The following is a 16,197-nucleotide window of genomic DNA, read 5'->3' on the forward strand; positions in this document are numbered from 1 at the left end:
TTCATCTCCTATTACGACGATTTAATGACGTCATCGTTCGTGTGTTGGAGTCTCCGCAGTACCTGTTGTTGTCTATACGTATCTACCTTGCGTTATAAACGTGCCCTAGTTACATGTTCAGGTATTTGACGATTTGTCGGAGTCTTTGTTATTTTACTTTCGTACGTATCAGACGATACATTTATTACAACTCAACCTGTTTTATTTGTAATACATGTACACTGGCATAACTGATATTAATGGATTACTCGACTAACGAAATATGAATTGTTACACGCAAACAGACGAGTTTGCATGATTCCTTTCATCTTTTGTACGTATACTTCATTTACTAATGAGTGAGTGAATCCTTGATTTTTGTTATCGATTTCTGATATACCTTTGATTTCTGGATTCTTACGTGGGTTTAATATTCCACATACGAAATCTGTCAGCTAACCACTCTTTTCAATTTAACGCTCTGGCAAATTATTTCTATGTCGAAAGCTAGGATGAGCCAGACAAACGATAATCTAAATTTCGCATGATCTTATATGTCGGTAATAACCGGGTAATACACCGTAATGTAATCCTATTTAAACGCAGAGTCCGCAGGTATCGCTAAAGCCCAACCTAGCGTAATATGGACGATCATTTATTATGTAGAGCAACCAGGATTACGTGGGTTTCGCTGTTGTTAATGAATATTGCGAATTATTGATTTGATTTGGGGTTATTTTCTCTTTCAATCACATTTCGTGCGAATTAACTTTCGGCTAATTGGGCACATGCATTAAAACGTTCATTAAATAATCACTTTGTCGTCATTTTTTCATTTTCGTTCTTAGAACTTTTAACTTGGGCTTTCCAATCATAAATGAACGTCCAAATAAAGCTTCAGAAAATTAAACTGGCGGATTTGATCCTTTTACCGCGAACACTGCGGCCAGAAGCAGGTGTCGACTTGCAGCAGACAGGATATTACCAACGTTCAAGTGATGCCAATTTGTTAAGTCAAATTTCTTATGGCAACGATTCGTTTAATAGATTAATGAACTTTAAGAAAGAAAATTATAATATGCTCCAGGTACATTTGTTATCAATAATGTGTTGGCTGGGAGTATTGATTGCACACAGCTGGGATACTGTATCAAGTTCATATCATATGAATTATCTTAGAAAAATTGAATGCGTGAAATTGTATATCACTTTAAAACCCCTTGAGTTTTGTCGTTTCAGAAAGCGTATTAGATGGATTGCCGTAGTTAGAATTGAGCCTGCGGGTACTGTGAGACAGTGTCGTGTATAGTGTATACACTTCGGCATGTAAAACATAGTGAATGTAATTTGTTTACACAGCTTAATAGATTAATATCATAGTGTTCACACACAGGGACACGATCTTATCGACAGAAATAACAGGATATGGTAAAATAACACATCAAAATGAAAAAAAATAAATATATATACATGTATCTATGGACAGTTTGTAAGGCGTATGTCTAAATGTTATATGTAAATATTGGTCTAAAATTTTATGAAAATTCAACACTTAGTTTTTATATGTACGTGGCGTTATTTGCCCTTCTAAATAGATTTATTATGACAGTTCAAAATTGATACAATGCAAACCTTTATACATACATGTATCAATAGCTCGATTTTTTCAAGGATATTCGATTTTCCATTGCTAATTCCGTCTGGTCTGTATAAAGCCGACCATAGATAAGGATTATTTGTCGGTGTTACGACTTATCCCGGGCAGTAAATATGTCTCTCTCAGGTGTAACGCCTCATTCTATTACCAAGGAAGAGGCTTATTTTACATTATAAAGATTTCTTATATACGTATATTTAATGAACGTATCTAAGTATGCTGTTTTTAACGCCATTGCTGCTGTTTGTATTTTGATGACTGTTGACAAAACTACAAAACTACGCAAGAAATCATGATATAGAGACAGGTTGCTAAGGTAATCCGGTATCTATGGACAAGCAGAGCAATGACGCGGTCGCCGCCGTTCGTTTTGAGGATAGATGGCAGCTTCTCCTGGGAAGCACGCGACACATTAGGACCCGTCGGTAGCAAGGATTTAATGACATAACAAGTTTACCACATACTTGTCTGTTAAATTAGGCTTATTCACAGTTTTCTGTCAACTTGTAAGCGTAACATCTCGCCGTCTTAGATCACCTTAATGTATGTGATTTACAAATCTACTCGACACGAAAGACGTGACTTTGTTAGTCATCAAAAGTAAGGAAACCGATAACGCATCCCTTGTTATTACTGAAGCGAGCTACCATTGATATATATTGATATGGCAAAACACTGTTATCAAATAACACTACGTCATCGAAGTTAACATTTTAACGAGAATAACGTTGGAATCTTCAAAACAGTAACACTAATACTTGACTTTTTGAACGCGTGACATGATTTAAGCAAAGTTAAAAGAAAGTTGGTATGACCAAGGATTCGGGGTTCCATGATTAACGACCTCACCATTTCTCAGGCGATATTGACACGGTTTGCTTGGAAGACATGGCTCAATAGCAAGAGTAAGTGAGAAGGAAAAGAAAAGATAAAAGACAAAACAGCTGCTTTAAAAAAAGATATAGATCCTAATATCCCAAGCAGGAACAAAGTGGAAACCCCGAATTAAGCGGAAACTCCACATTAGTCGCCTCTCAATTACACCCAAGGTGTGCAACAGGTATATTACTTCCTCTAACCTACGCTGCGACTTGCAAGAAGCGCTTCGGGGTTTACTTTAATAGGCCACATATGATTTTTGATAAATTGATGACATTGAAATTGAGACATTGACCTCACGAAGGAGTTAGTAACGGAAAAAATGTTCGTGGGTTACCTGTACCGTTACAATAGAGTCAGAAGTATGATAAGATATGACATATCTATGTCAGTTGGTATATAATGCTCCGGGGGGTAAACGCGTTAGTTACGAGGTATCTATCCCCCAATTCAATCTTTTATATATAAATGATAGTGGTGCACTTTTACCCTCAATGCAAATGACACCAGTGATTAATTTCCAAAATATAAAAAAATCATATGTAGATGATTTAGGTTCACCAATTAATCACTTAATGTCAAGCATACGGCTTGGCTAAGAATTTAAGCGAATTTATGTAACTTCACGGTGCATATTGTACAGAGTCTGATATATCCATCGTCATATATACTCACCAGAGCCATGAAGAATACTAACGACCGAGAACCGCAAAGCATTTCTATCTGCAATATTTTTTAATCAACCAGCAAATCTATTTTACTTTCATGCTTACTTCAGAGCCTTTTTGTTTCGAAAGGTATTTCGTTATTTACATAAAATGTTGTTCAACATTATAAGGAAACAATATAAAGGCATTGTTTGAATTACATTCAACTACTACTGTAACTAAATACATCCATATACTTCATTCCTATAGTATTGATATAGAATATCGATATTTACCATAATGATATAAACACACACAATAACGGTCATGCACAATAGCGCTAGCGCTGTTTGATATCAATTTTATAACCATTTCCATCGTAGAGCTTTTGAAGGATAACCAAACGAAACATCGTCAGTAGATATTCTCTGTATGAGAGGAGGAAACACTGCAAGATGAAAAGGAACACTGTATGAAAGGGAAAAATGCTTAATGAGGGGAAGGAACGCTGTACGAAGGACGGACGAAGGTCAGGAACACTGTATGAGGGGGAGGAACGCTGAATGAGGTTAGGAACACTGTATGAGGGGGAGGAACACTGAACTAGGGAAAGGGGTGCTGTACAAAGGACAGGACACTGTACGAAGGACAGGGACGCTGTATGAGGGGAACGAACACTGTATGAGGGGGTGGAACACTGAATGAGGAGAAGGGGTGCTGTACGAAGGACAGGAACGTTGTATGAGGGGAACGAACATTGTATGATGGGAACGAACACTGTATGAGAGGGAGGAAAGCCGTACAAAGGACAGGAACGCTGAAGGGGGGGAAGGAACGCTGTACGAAGGACATGAACGCTGAAGGAGGGGAAGGAACATTGTATGAGGGGAAGGAACGCTGTAGGAGGGAAAGGAACACTGAATGAGGGGAGGAACGCTGTAGTAGGGAAAGGAACGCTGTAAGAGGAAAAGGAACACTGAATGCGGGGAGGAATGCTGTACGAAGGACAGGAACGCTGTATGAGGGAAGGAACATTGTATGAGGGGAGGAACGCTGTAGGAGGGAAAGGAACGCTGTATGAGGGGAGGAACGCTGTAGGAGGGGAAGGAACATTGTAGGAGGGGAGTAACACTGTATGAGGGAAGTAACACTGTAGGAGGAGAAGGAACACTGTAGGAAGGGAAGTAACACTGTAGGAGGGGAAGGAACTCTGTATGACGGGAGTTACACTGTAGGAGGGGAAGGAACGCTGTATGAAAGACAGGAACATTGTATGAGGGGAGTAACACTGTAGGAGGAGAAGGAATGCTATATGATGGGAAGGAACGCAGTGTCAAGGGAGGATGATTTCACAAAGCAACGAGTAAAGTAGTTTATGTAATTCAATTAACTTAAAGATTTCAAATAACGCTTTATTGTTTATAGGAACTGATTTGGCCTATACACTGATTTTGAAATAATCGACTATATGACGATCTGCAATCGTCATATATATTTACCTTTTGTATGAGAAGACGTTTCCTTAATCAGAAACATATAGGTATCTACTTCAATGTTTTAATAAGTCAATCTGACTAACTTACCCATATCGCTGTCAACAGGTGCACTACCACCCACGTGATAGCATAATAGTGATTCTTGAAACCCGTCAAAAAGACCTCGATCATTTCACATTTACCAATTACTTCATACCGGAGCTGTGTTTAATACGATTAATCTTACTATACGCATTACGATTCTTTTCGAGTGCTTATAATTTTATCTTCGGAGTATAATTATTTCAGTGTCTTTTAACAATATATTTTTTAAAAGCAAATTATTCGTATCTTGAGAGAGAACTGAAAGACGGGGTAGATAAAAAAGCAAAAGAGATAGAGCGAGGGAATTGGGGCTTCAGATAATTTTAAACGACCATTATAACACCCCGAATTCTGCACAAGGCCTTGTATAATTGCTTCATATGGGCTTTGGCAAGCAGATTCTTCCCCATATCTGCAGAGATAGCGGTTTGGAGAACGATTGTTCCAGTTTAAAAGGTATACTGTGAAATCTGAAATGTATCATACTTTTACATGAAGTTCCGACACGTGTTATCACAATGGAACACGTTCTTCTACACGTGGGCTGTAGTTGTCTGGCTCATTTAAACGTAAAGTTCGTTTTACGACAAACTGTAATCTGATCACTCATTCAAGCTGCTATCACTTTAGACAAGTATCATAACACTTCTTTGATTACTCAAGTTTCTGTATAGCCACACCTCGTGTCTCCAACATTGCATTGTTTTCTTTGCAACCAAACTAGAATGTCATCACATCAATGTCGACAGTTCGTTGGGTCTGTCATAGGACACGCAGTACCTTTTTTTTCTCTTTGCTTCCGGCTATCAGGATATCACACTCTGTCACATATGGTACTGAATGCCGACTAACCAGAGATAGGGCATGTGAAACATAAACTAATGCATAGAATACATTAAAGAAAAAGAAAACAGTAAGCTCAAAAGTGTCAAGCTTTGAATATGAGACAGCGTATTGATATCAATGACCAAGACGAAACCCCCGAATGTGCACTGGGCCAAACAATGTTTCTGTTTGAAATCCGAATAGCATTGCAGTCTGGTTATGTAAGTATTGCTTGAATGATCCGAGCCCTACTGCTGGCCCACACCAGATAAGCCAACCATAGATTTTCGTACATAGAGTAACCCCCGTCTTATAATCGCTGGAATATAACTGTAGAGTCAGATTGCTAGTATCAATACTTGATTACAGAGACAGTCTAATGATCGAGGTCAAAGGTTCGAGTCTCGGTAACGTACGTCCGTGGCGTACCTTTTTTACATTCACAACACAGTTGTAAGTTTCTGTTGTTAATTTCATCATTATCATTATCTTATGTATTCAGGTCAAACCCTAAGCAAACAGTTATTTCGAGGGATATGCAGGTTGACCAAGACCTTTGACGAGTGTTATGGTTGCCATGTTAAGATCGGCTGGAAGTTTCCAGTTTCGCTGTGTGATATGAAGGTCGATATATATTGTATTGCCTCATTAGAAATGCCCTGCCGTTCGTTGTAACTATCCCGATTCTCGCTTTAAGGACATGCTATACTTTGTAACTCCGATTTGATCAAGATAAAATGGCTAATGGAGCAGGAGTTACTATTCCCACCACCGGGACCACCTTGTCTTATGATCCTTTTGCTTTGCATGTTAATATTTACTTTGTTGATATTTTGCCCTGGTTTATCGATTTTAAGTTGAAAGTACGCTTTCGTTGACACTCCCGTTTATGTCCTTTTTAGGTTTTTTTCTCCTGCACATAGGTGATAGTGTTGTGGTCTTGATTTGAAAAAAAAAGCAAATCCTACTTTTACGACAAAGCTTATATTGGAGCTCTGATTCCTGCTTAATGTTTTCAAAAATAGATAGAAAATTCTGTAATCAATATCTTTTAAATATTCATCGATACATTGTTGAATACATTTCCGACACCGCCGATGTAACGCAGCCAACATTTGAACTCCCGGGCTCTACAGGGTAATACGTAGGATTTAATTCCTCGGCGTTTCATCAATCCTGATATCAAAAGCGTTTGAATTGTGCGGTTCTCTATCTACACACAGAATACAGGACAACCTGCGCAGGCATTGCATTATAGATGTACATCATGGCCAGACGTTCTATAGCAGGCGCTCAGGATTAATGTAGACAGCTTTAGAGGTAGACCTTTTACTTTGATTCTCAATTATGTAAATTGAGGCAAAGACAGAGATTGAATCCGTCTACAAAAGCCTACGTATGGGAACTGCATGTGATAATTCCGGCCATTTTTGTAAGGGGATATCTATAGACAGACCCTGATAGATGTGTGGGATTACTTAGCTATAGGAGACCTTTACAACAACAAGTCTTCATTAGACATGAAGTAATCATTTAAGATCAACGAACATGACACAGGAAAGATATAGTTGTACGTAGCCGTTACCTGCTGCACCTCATGAAACAAACCCTTAAGTCTAATATCAGGCGCTTTCGGAAATGACACTTCACCTGTGATGGTCGCTCCGTTTTACCAGTACGTTGCATACTATGCTGCTCTGTATGGAATTGCTTTTTAACCTCAAAAATTTTAAAATGCAAAGACCTGATGGGACCGTTTTGAGCAATTGATGATTTTTTTTTAGTATGTTATCATTGCAAATTCCTAATACCTATATTCAGCTTGACGATGACTGTCTCTTCAGACAAGGGGGGTGAAACCGATAATAAGTTCAAAGAGGTCCAGGTGGCAGCAAATGTGTAAAACGAAAGTGTGAATGTGTGTCACGAAGTATATGTAAGAAGAAGAAAAATAAGTCACACGCATATCACAGATCGGTAGGGAAAGGGTTATCTACAGGTCGGGAAGCTAGTATCGCACACCGATACCTTCAAAAGGACACTTTGGTCGGGTGATCAATCATATACTCGACTGACTTCTGGCACTACTGTCCAACAGAACCAGGAACAAATAAAAAAGATAATTACTTGACCACGTCATTGTGACTGACTACAAAATGATATGAGTTTTAGCTTTTACTAGACACCTTTATTGTAGTATTCCATCATGATCAGTACACATTCGTGAGCAAAGAACGACGTCATATAGGGAATGGCTGATCACCAAGTGGTTTTCACCACCGCTTTTAAAAAAACACATAACGTCATGCCCACGCACTTAAGGCGACAGCGACTCTCCAAGTTACTTTTTAATTTCAAGATTGCTGTTAATGTTCCTGTTTTTCTTCTCCGTTATTTAATGATCCCCTATAGAGTTTTCAGCGTGAAGTTTTTAATGGTGCTTATGGGACATGAATTGAACTTGTCTGGATACGTTAGGTATTTGTCAGGAATGGTTATTGCCAAGGTATCTACATGTATATTTGTTTACCTGGAGCAGTTCTGTATTTATCATTGAGGTACCCCGGGTTTACCTATATCAACTACATCATAATGATGACCTCTCGGTGATTTCTTGGAAACAATCTTATTCTACCGGTTCAAGCTTAGACTGATATGTTAGTTTTCTTTTCATTGTCAAATGAGCAACAAACCAACTCAGACATCTATATTTCTATTATGTTAGTTCATCTGTTTTGCCCTCTTTGTGCTTTTAAAACTGATGTAAATCGAGATAAATGCCAGATACATTTTAACCAGTGAAATAACGGAAATTATCAATTTATCTAAAAAATTACTGCAATGACGAAGAGAAGGTTTACATTTTCAGATCGATATGATATAATGCAGTGTCTTGTCCCGTTTGTATTACTATTCCCTCGATTTTGTCTTTTTATTTATTAAATGATTTACATCTTTATTCTAAAACAACAGAGACATACATTTTTGTCTTTAATAAATAAACATCTGAAAGGCTTGCACTTAATTTGTCCTTGAACGGAAGCATCTGCGGACCGATTTTTTTTTTATTGAGAAACAATTATTTTTAAACATTCAGTGGTCACTCAGTGGATGTTAAACACGAAACTCTAGTATTCATTTTTTTCTGTTAAACTTCCCGATGCTTCATTCAAGTAGAGCCTGTCTCCATTTATTTGATGCCATCATCACCCTTTGACTAGTCTTTGTGTAATCACAAATCCTATCGTTCTCAATGGCCTCAACCTTAATATCACTGCGAGAGGAGCCTGGACTACTAACGTGTCTTCAGTGCGGTGACAAGTATCTGTCAAGTTTCCTCCGGGTATTGTAACGATTTATGTCGTGTACTTGTGGCATTTCTCATACTGTCTTGACACAGGAGGAAGGCGTTCTTCATTTGACACCTAGCCTATCTGCCCCTGTCAACACCAGGGGATTGACCTAAGAAAAGAATACAATTTTCATGTAATATAGCTTGATGCTGGTGTGACCAACCGTCACGACCAGCATGTCTTTCAGGAGCGGTTCGGCCTATTGAAGTGTCACTATGTATATATAAGGCACCTCAGTCATATCTAACAGTGCACATGGAGTTATTTTAAAATGTACACACAGAGACGAGCATGATTTACACAAAAACATTATAAAACACCAGAAAAATATACCATCTCCTTTACAACATTAGTTACAAAGAGCAAACACATATGTGCTAGGATACCAAAAATGGTACACATTTTAAGAAAAATCAATTTATTTTACTTTAATTGAAACGATACATGCTATACATTGCCCATTCCTGATACGCTATTGCAATGGTCTGTACAGAACACAGAACCATATTTAATAGACTTATGATTATTGCAAGGCCTCCATATAGGCTAGTCTAATACAATGATGGAAATACTAGCCATTATATTACGAAAAGCAGCGTTACATTTGAAATATATCATTTTTATTATTAAGTGTTTGATGCAATGAAACATTGACTATTCTTTTTTCAAACGCAAAGAAAAACATTCTTAATTCTATTTATTACGATATTAAACTGTGACCAATAACATAATTAAGAAGATAGCAAAGGCTTTTTAAAGTAAATGAGTAAAGAATTTATATTTCCCCGAGGGAAAATCGCTTTACCAGACAATATAATAAGTTTAGAAAATTTCGGGGAATTGTTACCGGAGGGATATTACTGTTTTGATTGTCAGATATAAACTAAATTCAAAATTGTTGATGATTTTTTTACTGCCTATTTTATGTTGTCAGTGTTATATTGTCTGTGCTTCTATATCACTGTTCACGCACTTATGTAAGTGTTCAATGTCCGTATATTTTGATGGTAGCTTTCTTCAGTAAAACCACGGTACACATACTGATGCCTGTTTCTGAGTCTGATTCCTGTGTTGTGATGTCCTTATTATAATGCCAATCTTTTTATCTGTATGTATTCTGATATAAGTGTTTCAACGCCTGTAATATCACAAGATAAATTGAGATGTAAGTTTTTCATTATCGTATTCTGATAACATAGACAAGAACCCAGTGGAATCAACGGATACAGTAAGGAACGAAGTATTATGTATAAGTTTTCTCTCCCTTTGCTGCAAATGGGGAATGGCAAAACAGAAAATTTAATAACTGACGGTTCATGAACGTTATAAAAGTTACAAGATTAGATGGTTAATTTGCTACAAAGAGGCCATATGACGACGGTGTCCATTGAAGTCATTATAGGACAGCTTAGCGTGTCACCAAACTGGAAAAACTATAGGTTCGGCCGAGAAGCAGTGTGTGGTAATTAACTTTTGGTGAATAGGAAGGATAAGTATTTGAGAAATAATGGTTATCATGATAAAGGGTTTACTCAGTTTGGTTTACTCAGTTAGTATGCTGTCACATGAGACATTTTGCAAAATATAATCGAAATCATGATTGGCGGTAATATTACCTATCGTTTAAGTCAAATACTGTTACGTAAACTCTCATATCCTACGTATATAGCCTTCAAACGTACCTGAATAGTATGTATCCGCTCATGGCTAGAACAAAGCACACACACACTCCCGAACACACAATGAACAGCAGACAACTTGCAGTCATAAACAGAACCACGGAGATTTTATGGTATCAGTATTCTAAGTTGACTTCAATTTTTTAACACGACATTTTTGCCTCGTAGATATGGTGAAGATGAAACAGAAAATTACCTAAAGCTTGTTGTTTGTTCCATGTAAGGTGCACCAACAAATGAGGAGCAGACATTTCCTGAACATTATGTAGACAATCACGCTATCGTTAAGAGAGAAACGAGATTGACCGTTTTGGGTGAAAAATGAGGATTAAAGTGCAAACCCATCTATGTGTAATGACCTAGACACACAATCGGAAATAAAATCTGACATTTATCGTGAACTAGAGAAAAGGTTCAAAACTCTACCACGATGCAATATATATTAGCCAATCATGGTCCATTTTTCTGGATACGACAAAAAATGGCCAACCGTTCATCGCGATACCATCTCGACGATAAGCAGAACCAATGATGGGGGGACTTTGCGGCAATTTATAAGATATCCCCGATACCTTATCTGATCCTATTCGCCTGAAGATGGTCTAGGGGCGAGTGCTATTCCGCTTTTCACAATGGACTTTACCATGTACTGTTTACCCTAGACGACCGGTGAATACCATAATGCACTTTTCTAAAAGTTAACTCTTGGATTTAAGTATTTATTGATTACTAACGTTATGTCTTATCGCATATGCACAATTGCATTATCGTCTTATATAACCACTCAATGACATAATGTCTAATAGAACCCTCTACCTGGCGTAATGTCAAATAGAATTTTCCTCTGTCTTGAGGGTGTGACAGCAAAATCTTCTACCCTAGGGTTGATGTATTTTGGGTTTGGGTCTGAGGGTTTGGATATTTCTTTGTTACACACTCAAGGCAGGGGATGATTATTTTTCCTCATCCTATTATTTCTTTCACAACTCCACCGATAGTAGTCTACCATGCGTGTAAAGAAAACACATGTGGTTTGAATATCATCATTGACTTTTGATGACATCACAATTAATGGTGACACATTTTACTTACATCACAATTGAACACGTGCTAATCGGCAAGGGGATATCTCTCACTAGGGGTGACAAGCTTTTCTCCCACCCTTCACAGGCGTGTCTCCCGTTTTATCCGGGAAAGATCAGTTTGTCACCCCCTAGGGTGTGAGAAATAATTCCGAATGATTACTGGCATGACGTTTTATATAACATCATTAACAGTTCTGTTCAATACGTATATATATCCGTTCCTAACTTGTTGATTGCATTGAAATGACGTTATATTCCACGCCTAAACACATTGATCTTGCGATGTAACCATTTGGTGTAAGATTAAATGACCGAAATGCATGTATTCCAGTTCACGTGTTCGTTAAGTGACAATTTCCTTTGAAGATTGAATTTCAACCGTTTTATTGACACATAGTACGTTGTTGTTTTCGGGCTTTCAAAAGACAGGGACATTATCTTCTGCTCAAGGACGATTTGGAACAGCTCTTTAGGTAGTATAGCTGTTAAATCACACACAAAAGTGCACGATATTCATTGGGGATTTTCAAATCGTATTTGACATCTGACGGCAAAAGCTATTTGAACTTCAATACCCATGTCACATGATTTAATTGCGATAGCAAAGATAAATTTGTATTAAAGGTGGGTAAAACATATATGGCATGTTCTCGTGGCTATTTATGTATAACCAATTATCGGCTCCTAGGGTAAAACACCGTTTAATTGTACAATAGGAAGGCTCTTTTGATAACAGTATCATAATAACACCCACACAACGAAATCATGTCTGATAAAATAATAAAATGTGATGTACTGCCTTACAAAACCCTTCCAATTTATTGTGATCACGTCATACTGAGCCTGCGCAAGCTTCAAGCGTCATATACATGTAAATATAACCCACCCCTTGGTGTCATCTCCTAAACGGGATCTTTTCTCTTCTTTTAAACAACTTATTCCATATCTTTTGCTACATTATATATCCCCTTTTATACAGCAAAACATGTATTATAATTACCTCACAATCTACTATTCTAGTATACTACAGAATAGGTACCTTACACAAAACAATTTCACTTCAAGTATAAAGCAATGTGTATATTTCACTATACCATGAAAAAGACACCTCTTCCTTACCAGACAATGTCCCTCCGTGTACCATGTTTATCACAGGGAGAAAGCACTGTCGAATCTGTCTATGATTACCCACTATGCGTAACGCTAAAAAAACATACAGATCTTATTAAGGACTGAGGCGACCAATTATTCATTTATGGAAATAGAAAGAAACCTAACGTGATCGTTCAATATGAAATAAGGACATAATGGAATACGCGGAAACAGGCATCATGCTAATCGTTAGCATCAATCACGTATGTACATCACAACAGTACAGTAAAAAGCTCCACCATCTCCCAATATCTCAGACCTTGTCACGGACATACACAGTTCAATAGCGACCGTACACTAAAGATAGTGCATTATATCTACTCTTACTTACATAACGGATACTTAATAAAAGGAAGTTTTTTTTTCTTACCTCAGGGCAATAATAGCATCGATACCTTAGACAGTTACGTTTTCTGATACCTTTTTAAAATTGTTATATGAATAAGATGTCAATAAATAATAGAGACATGCACGGGAAGTTTGACCGTGTAATTGAAAAGTATTGTAACGTGATAACACAGCTGACTCGGTCGCATAACACGCCAATTTTTGAATTTTGTTTTAATAAAAATAAATAGATAGGTTTCTGATGATGAGGCGGAAAATAACGAGTAGATAAAGAAAGAAAGATGTCCAAGATGTTGCCTTGAGGAAGACAGATCAATGTTGGTATCTGTTCACAAAATGGCCACATGTATGAGTCGTCGATTACAATAATGCAATGAGATACAGCAAGTAGGTGTTGTTTGATCGTCCCGGAATCTTATAAGTCACATAACTATTATCCGTTATCGCAAAAAACCCACCCTCAGTTGTATTTCCCAGCCTACGTTTTTTACATTTGAAGTGGCTGAATATCTTCGATATCGCATATATGATAACATTGAATTGACAAATTGTCATGACGTCAGATTTACGTATACAAGTTTGGACGTCTTTTACAGCGACATCTGATCACACGTGGGTGTCATTATCAATTAGCTTGGACCAGGTGATAGCCCGGAATTCATTTATCTTAATTGAGTAACAGAGATGATTTCTAGGAGAATCCCCATTACAATATGTCGCCCTTTGGGAGAACTGATGGAGGCATTACGTGGATGTCACAGTGGAGGCTAGCGTTGCCAGGCCAGTCTTAATGATGAACCTGTCGCAGCGATTTTAGTTCGTGTATATTGAACGTCAAAGAAAATTCATCATAGTTCGGAATATTTTTTTTCCGTATTAGTCTTCGGAGAACTAGAAAAAATCTGTTTTTGTGTCTAACCCACCATTCATATAAGCTATACAGGTATGGCATTGTAGATATGTCATTTTTTAATACAATCCTTACAAATGATTTGTAGGGCAAAGAAGAGCGAAGCTTAAGCTTTCAATAATAAAACTCTCATCAAACCTTAACATAATGACATTCAAATTGGGAAATTAAGCTAGAAAACTATGTCAGGATTCAATATAGGAAATGGAAATTGGAGGGAAAGTGTAGCCTTGGTTTTAATATGGGCTTGTAAGGAGTAATAAGTCAGGTAATCCCCCTTGTCCACAGGGGGATTCGTCGCGCGCGATGTCCGGGGGTTGGTAGTGCACCTCGGGGTACTTTGTAATGGATATATTGGTGTGCTCCAATCACTGTCATTGATTTTATAAGTAATGTGTGTTTTATCTCTGGGCATTGTATTCCAGTGATCCTTTGATTCCCAATGTGGCATTAATTCCACCTTGCGCACGAAGCCATTGGAGCGCTATCAAGTCACGCATCGTCTTTGTACTGTTGGTCTATTGATGGTCAAACGCTAGCTGAACAACAACCATTCTGAAGGATGCAATAATCAGTAACGACTTAATATACGTCAGGCATGCTTAGACTTGTAGGACTTGACGTATAACGCCCGACAATCAGCTTATATCTAACATTGTTAAATATATGTCACCATCACTATGGTTTGTATATATGTATATTAGTAAAAAATGGAAAATGATATACAACAGCTTCAACATAAACGGACAAAATGAAACTCAATACAGAAAGATAATACCAGGAAAATATGAAGCATTGAAACACAGGAGAATACAACGTGTACCCACATACAGAACACGAGATGAAACCAAGAGAAATAACATCTCGATAATGACACTACCCTGTGCTGATAAACTTGCCTCTGTTCAAATACAGCAATTACTCTAAATGTCATACAGTATTGATGGCCAATCAACCAGGAGAGGTTATAAAGGTCCAAATGGCAAAACAATTAAGAGAACGACAAAGTGAAAATTGCTTATCAGTGCTTATTTTTTCACTAGTACAGATTTTAGCTCTACAACAAAGATAGCATCACTCACCTTTTACAGGCTCGGAGACACAGACAAATATTTCCTTACATAGTTGTGCCAGGTAAATTTATAATCCATAATGTCGTGATCGTGTACATGCATGTAAAAGTACGTTATGTATTTCCAAGATAACTGTGATATATTATGTATCAACCTTTTAATCAGCTCTGGCCGTGACTCCTGTTGTTGTAACGATTCCACTATAATCGCACACCCACGCCGAGCGTTAAGGCTCACCAGCGATCCAGTGTCTTTGTCTGGTGACACTACGTACAACACAACGACACTACCCAGTCACCGCAAAATATATTCAATATAGCAAAAATTCACATCCAAGATACCGCCACACTTTTCACCTTAGCAACGTCTTCCATTGGCGATGCTAATACACTGACAGGTAGACTATATAGCCAGTGTGTATAACACACCTGGTCCAGCAGTAGCGGTGAACGGTTTATCAGGCTGGCGCTCACACTCTCTCTGATTTTATTGTGACGTCTGAGGCAAGAGACAGCACAGGTGGTACTGCGAGTAAATATTGTGATAGGAAAATAACACGTGTAATACTGCATGTAAATGCCATGAATAGTGAAACCACAATTGATACTATACGCAAATACTGCGATAGGAATCTATTGCGGTAGAAAACAAAACAGCTGATAGCGTATGCAAATGCATTTATTGTTATAGGGAACATCACAGTTGTCTTCGCGAGAATATGATGTAACATGAAACAAAAAAGAAGGCACTACATGTAAATTGTGAGATAGGAAACAACACATGCAGGGCTTTTAGAAGACTAGAGTGTGCGTTTGACTCAAAAAATGAGGTTTAACGCTTAGGATAAAAATACTACGTTTATTTGACATGTGTTTTTACTTTTGCGATTTCAGGGAAAATGCCATTTGACCTATGAGATTGCTTAATGTCATGGGTAACCTAAATAACTGACATGAAATACCGGTGTAAACACTGTTGTGAAAAACTACACGGGTGGAGCAGTATGTACATGTTGGGATAGGAAATAACA

General features: G+C 37.7%; 1 protein-coding gene across 1 annotated transcript in view; it reads right to left on the reverse strand.

Annotated features, from left to right (window-relative positions):
* Positions 1-15,617, reverse strand: part of LOC110462690 — a 100,570-nt gene extending 84,953 nt beyond the window's left edge. The window contains exon 1 of the mRNA XM_021516787.1: positions 15,177-15,617. The gene's annotated coding sequence lies outside the window, so the exon portion shown is untranslated. The remainder of the gene's footprint in view (positions 1-15,176) is intronic.
* Between the last annotated feature and the right edge of the window lie 580 nt (positions 15,618-16,197).

Source organism: Mizuhopecten yessoensis, unplaced genomic scaffold (genome assembly GCF_002113885.1).
Source record: "Mizuhopecten yessoensis strain PY_sf001 unplaced genomic scaffold, ASM211388v2 scaffold10821, whole genome shotgun sequence".
Taxonomy (NCBI): domain Eukaryota; kingdom Metazoa; phylum Mollusca; class Bivalvia; order Pectinida; family Pectinidae; genus Mizuhopecten; species Mizuhopecten yessoensis.